At 49.6% G+C, this 5,000-nt stretch overlaps 7 non-coding genes across 7 annotated transcripts; all 7 read right to left on the reverse strand.

Annotated features, from left to right (window-relative positions):
- Window positions 1-77: 77 nt before the first annotated feature.
- Window positions 78-149, reverse strand: TRNAP-AGG (transfer RNA proline (anticodon AGG)). The gene has a single exon. It is a non-coding gene; the product is annotated as a tRNA-Pro (tRNA).
- Window positions 150-706: 557 nt separating this feature from the next.
- On the reverse strand, window positions 707-778 carry TRNAP-UGG (transfer RNA proline (anticodon UGG)). Its single transcript has one exon. It is a non-coding gene; the product is annotated as a tRNA-Pro (tRNA).
- A 143-nt stretch (window positions 779-921) lies between these two features.
- TRNAP-CGG (transfer RNA proline (anticodon CGG)) lies at window positions 922-993 on the reverse strand. Its single transcript has one exon. It is a non-coding gene; the product is annotated as a tRNA-Pro (tRNA).
- A 2,535-nt stretch (window positions 994-3,528) lies between these two features.
- TRNAP-AGG (transfer RNA proline (anticodon AGG)) lies at window positions 3,529-3,600 on the reverse strand. The gene has a single exon. It is a non-coding gene; the product is annotated as a tRNA-Pro (tRNA).
- A 560-nt stretch (window positions 3,601-4,160) lies between these two features.
- TRNAP-UGG (transfer RNA proline (anticodon UGG)) lies at window positions 4,161-4,232 on the reverse strand. The gene has a single exon. It is a non-coding gene; the product is annotated as a tRNA-Pro (tRNA).
- Window positions 4,233-4,375: 143 nt separating this feature from the next.
- TRNAP-UGG (transfer RNA proline (anticodon UGG)) lies at window positions 4,376-4,447 on the reverse strand. The gene has a single exon. It is a non-coding gene; the product is annotated as a tRNA-Pro (tRNA).
- Window positions 4,448-4,883: 436 nt separating this feature from the next.
- Window positions 4,884-4,955, reverse strand: TRNAP-AGG (transfer RNA proline (anticodon AGG)). The gene has a single exon. It is a non-coding gene; the product is annotated as a tRNA-Pro (tRNA).
- Between the last annotated feature and the right edge of the window lie 45 nt (window positions 4,956-5,000).

The raw sequence follows: 5,000 nt of genomic DNA on the forward strand, positions 1-5,000 counted from the left end.
GCACAGTTGCTTGCATGGATTCAGCCACCATCTGAACAATTCCTCCCAATAGAATGCCGAGTTGTTTGCTAAACATAGGGCTCGTCCGGGATTTGAACCCGGGACCTCTCGCACCCTAAGCGAGAATCATACCCCTAGACCAACGAGCCTTGGATACACAAAAAGTTTTTTTTTTTTTTTTTTTTGAGTAGAACAAGTGCCTTTTGAGTGCCAAGGCTAAGTCCCCACTACAATACCATCTGCATATTTTGCTCAAAAAAATATCTTTTTTTATTGTCAAGAGCACTAGGAAACTTGGAGACAAGGTCAGCATGCATTTCTAAAGTCAAGACAAAGCAAATCCTTGGTCCCTGGGCATTGAATTGTAAGCTGATCCAACTTTTCACACTGCTTTGAAAAATCTCAGCACTGAACGGGGCTCGTCAGCACCTGTTGCAGTTCATGTGGAAAGTGAACACGGAAGCACTAAGGGCTAAGCTATGGATGCAATTTCAGCTTTATGCCACTTCAATTGTAGGAAGTATGTTGAAAGAAGGCCACAAGCTCCATTTGAAGTACTTTGTCAAAGAAAGGTGAAAAGCATCTGGATGTAGCTCGAGCGACTGCCGTGAGAAGGGCTTACACGTTGACCGGTAGGTACGTGCAAGTTACGGTAAAACCATGTCTGTGCTGTTGAGTTCCAGAGGGATGAAAAAATTCACCTTGTGGGCTCGTCCGGGATTTGAACCCGGGACCTCTCGCACCCAAAGCGAGAATCATACCCCTAGACCAACGAGCCGAGTGCTGTTGGCTGCCTTTGGCTGTCTGCCCAGGCTAGGTTGAGCAGTAGACAAGGGCACTAGAAAAGTTCAAGCGCGCCATAAAAGAACCTTGGCTGCGACCAAGAAGGAAATGGGAACTCAGGCCATCTGCCTAAAGCTTGGGCTCGTCCGGGATTTGAACCCGGGACCTCTCGCACCCGAAGCGAGAATCATACGCCTAGACCAACGAGCCAGGAATGCCAGTTTTCTGGGAAATGTTTTTGTTTTTGTACAAAAAATAGCATCACTCACCGCCCTTGAGATTGCCAATCACTTCAAAAACAAGATTGACACAATTCGCAAGGACATTGCCGCAACTCACACCCCCTCTCAACCCGTCCCCTCTCACACAGCTACCCCCTCATCCCCCCCCCCCCTCGACATTACCCGCAGGGACTTCGTCACTGCTCAAACTCCCTCCGACCCCATTCCCCCTCACTCGGCTACCCCCTCATCACCCCTCTCCCACGGCCCCACCACTGCTCTGACCTCCACTCCCACCCCACCCTACATTCCTCATACTGAAGCTCCCCCAACACTCCACACCTTTGACCTTACTACCATTGAGGAAGTCTCCAAGATCCTCTCTGATGCTCGCCTCACCACCTGCCCCCTCGACCCTATCCCCTCACAATTCCTACGACCTCCCTCCCCCTCCATCCTACGCTCCCTCACCCACATCTTTAATCTCTCCCTCTCCTCCGGCACTTTCCCCTCCCCACTGAAGCATGCACACATCACCCCCATACTTAAAAAGCCCTCCCTGGACCCCAATGACCCGAACAACCTCAGACCCATCTCCCTGCTCCCACTTACATCTAAACTCCTCGAGCGTCTCGTCTACACCCGCCTATGCTCTCACCTCAACGACAACAACCTCCTCGATCCCCTACAGTCTGGCTTCCGCCCCCTACACTCCACCGAAACCGCCTTACTCAAACTCTCCAACGACCTTCTAACCGCCAAAGCTAATGGCCACTATTCAGTGCTCCTACTCCTTGACCTCTCTGCGGCCTTCGACACAGTTGACCACCCCCTCCTCCTCAAAATACTACACTCCCTCGGCCTCAGAGATTCTGCTCTCTCCTGGCTCTCATCCTACCTGTCACAACGCTCTTTCAGCGTTACCTATAATGCTACCACCTCCCCCTCACTCCCCCTCTCTGTTGGGGTCCCTCAAGGCTCTGTCCTTGGGCCCCTTCTCTTCTCCATCTACACCTCCTCCCTTGGCCAACTCATACACTCTCACGGCTTCAACTACCACCTCTATGCCGACGACACACAAATCTATCTCTCAACCCCCCACCTCACCCCTTCGGTCTCTGCCCAAATCACACACCTACTGAGCGACATATCAGATTGGATGTCGCTCCACTTCCTTAAACTGAATCTCTCCAAAACCGAGCTCCTTGTCTTCCCCCCAGCCCGAACCCCACCCCCCATTGACTTCTACATCACATCCAACAACGTCAATATCAAACCCGCTCTGCAGGCCAGAGTACTTGGTGTCATTCTGGACTCCAACCTATCCTTCCAGCCCCAAGTCCAATCTTTAACAAACTCGTGCAGACTCCACCTCCGCAACATCGCCAAAATCCGCACGTTCCTAACCCCAGAAACCACTAAACAGCTCATCCACTCCCTCATCATATCACGACTCGACTACTGCAACTCCCTCCTCACTGGCCTGCCTCGCCGCTGGCTATCCCCGCTTCAGTTGATCTTGAATACGGCTGCCAGACTCATTCACCTTTCCAACCGCTCCATTTCCGCCACCCCCCTCTGCCAATCCCTCCACTGGCTTCCGATTGCGCAACGGATCAAATTTAAAATCCTAACACTGACGTACAAAGCTGTCCACCATACTGCCCCGAACTACATCACTGACCTAATATCCAAGTACCGCCCAGCACGCACACTCCGCTCCTCACAAGACCTCCTTCTCTCTAGTTCCCTGGTCTCCTCCTCCCATGCCCGCCTCCAGGACTTCTCCAGGGTGTCACCCATCCTCTGGAACTCCCTGCCCCAACCCATCAGATTATCACCTACTCTCCTCTCCTTTAGGCGCACCCTGAAAACCCATCTCTTCAGGGAAGCCTACCTCACCCCTTGCTAACTTGCTGACCTCCTCCACTCTTCCTACCACTCCATCCCCCACAGCTATCTCCTCCTGTACCACTATCCCATCCCTTCTAGATTGTAAGCTCGAAAGAGCAGGGCCCTCGATCCCCTCATGTTTTGCATTGTATTGGTATTGTTCTGTCACATGTTCTGTCCCCCTTTGTAATGTACAGCGCTGAGTGAACTATTGGCGCTTTATAAATACTGTATAATAATAATAATAATAATAATAAAAAAGTCTTCTTCCTTTGATGAACCGAGTTTGCAGTCTTTGCCTTTCTTGAACTATCAAAGATTTCAAAAGCAAAGAAGAAACTTTGTCGGGGAAACATCACCTCCTTTCCTGCGGTAGGCTCTGGAGACTGCCTCATGGTCTTGTAGCTTGGAGCTCCCATGCCCAAAGGGTTCTGCCTCTTTAGCCCCTAGACTAAAGAGGCAGAACCCAAGAGCCACATCTTGCCCATTTCACAGAAGTAGCCGTTGCACATTTTGGAAATGCAAGAGACTTTAAGCACTCTTGGCTACCGCTAGCACAGTTGCTTGCATGGATTCAGCCACCATCTGAACAATTCCTCCCAATAGAATGCCGAGTTGTTTGCTAAACATAGGGCTCGTCCGGGATTTGAACCCGGGACCTCTCGCACCCTAAGCGAGAATCATACCCCTAGACCAACGAGCCTTGGATACACAAAAAGCTTTTTTTTTTTTTTTTTTTTTTGAGTAGAACAAGTGCCTTTTGAGTGCCAAGGCTAAGTCCCCACTACAATACCATCTGCATATTTTGCTCAAAAAAATATCTTTTTTTATTGTCAAGAGCACTAGGAAACTTGGAGATGAGGTCAGCATGCATTTCTAAAGTCAAGACAAAGCAAATCCTTGGTCCCTGGGCATTGAATTGTAAGCTGATCCAACTTTTCTCACTGCTTTGAAAAATCTCAGCACTGAACGGGGCTCGTCAGCACCTGTTGCAGTTCATGTGGAAAGTGAACACGGAAGCACTAAGGGCTAAGCTATGGATGCAATTTCAGCTTTATGCCACTTCAATTGTAGGAAGTATGTTGAAAGAAGGCCACAAGCTCCATTTGAAGTACTTTGTCAAAGAAAGGTGAAAAGCATCTGGATGTAGCTCGAGCGACTGCCGTGAGAAGGGCTTACACGTTGACCGGTAGGTACGTGCAAGTTACGGTAAAACCATGTCTGTGCTGTTGAGTTCCAGAGGGATGAAAAAATTCACCTTGTGGGCTCGTCCGGGATTTGAACCCGGGGCCTCTCGCACCCAAAGCGAGAATCATACCCCTAGACCAACGAGCCGAGTGCTGTTGGCTGCATTTGGCTGTCTGCCCAGGCTAGGTTGAGCAGTAGACAAGGGCACTAGAAAAGTTCAAGCGCGCCATAAAAGAACCTTGGCTGCGACCAAGAAGGAAATGGGAACTCAGGCCATCTGCCTAAAGCTTGGGCTCGTCCGGGATTTGAACCCGGGACCTCTCGCACCCAAAGCGAGAATCATACGCCTAGACCAACGAGCCAGGAATGCCAGCTTTCTGGGAAATGTTTTTTTTTTTGTACAAAAAATAGCATTGTCCTCTAAAAAAGTCTTCTTCCTTTGATGAACCGAGTTTGCAGTCTTTGCCTTTCTTGAACTATCAAAGATTTCAAAAGCAAAGAAGAAACTTTGTCGGGGAAACATCACCTCCTTTCCTGCGGTAGGCTCTGGAGACTGCCTCATGGTCTTGTAGCTTGGAGCTCCCATGCCCAAAAGGTTCTGCCTCTTTAGCCCCTAGACTAAAGAGGCAGAACCCCAGAGCCACATCTTGCCCATTTCACAGAAGTAGCCGTTGCACATTTTGGAAATGCAAGAGCCTTTAAGCACTCTTGGCTACCGCTAGCACAGTTGCTTGCATGGATTCAGCCACCATCTGAACAATTCCTCCCAATAGAATGCCGAGTTGTTTGCTAAACATAGGGCTCGTCCGGGATTTGAACCCCGGACCTCTCGCACCCTAAGCAAGAATCATACCCCTAGACCAACGAGCCTTGGATACACAAAAAGCTTTTTTTTTTTTTTTTTTTTTTTTTGAG

Source organism: Staurois parvus, unplaced genomic scaffold (assembly GCF_062004578.1).
Source record: "Staurois parvus isolate SC_StPar_1 unplaced genomic scaffold, SC_StPar_1.0 ptg001918l, whole genome shotgun sequence".
NCBI lineage: Eukaryota > Metazoa > Chordata > Amphibia > Anura > Ranidae > Staurois > Staurois parvus.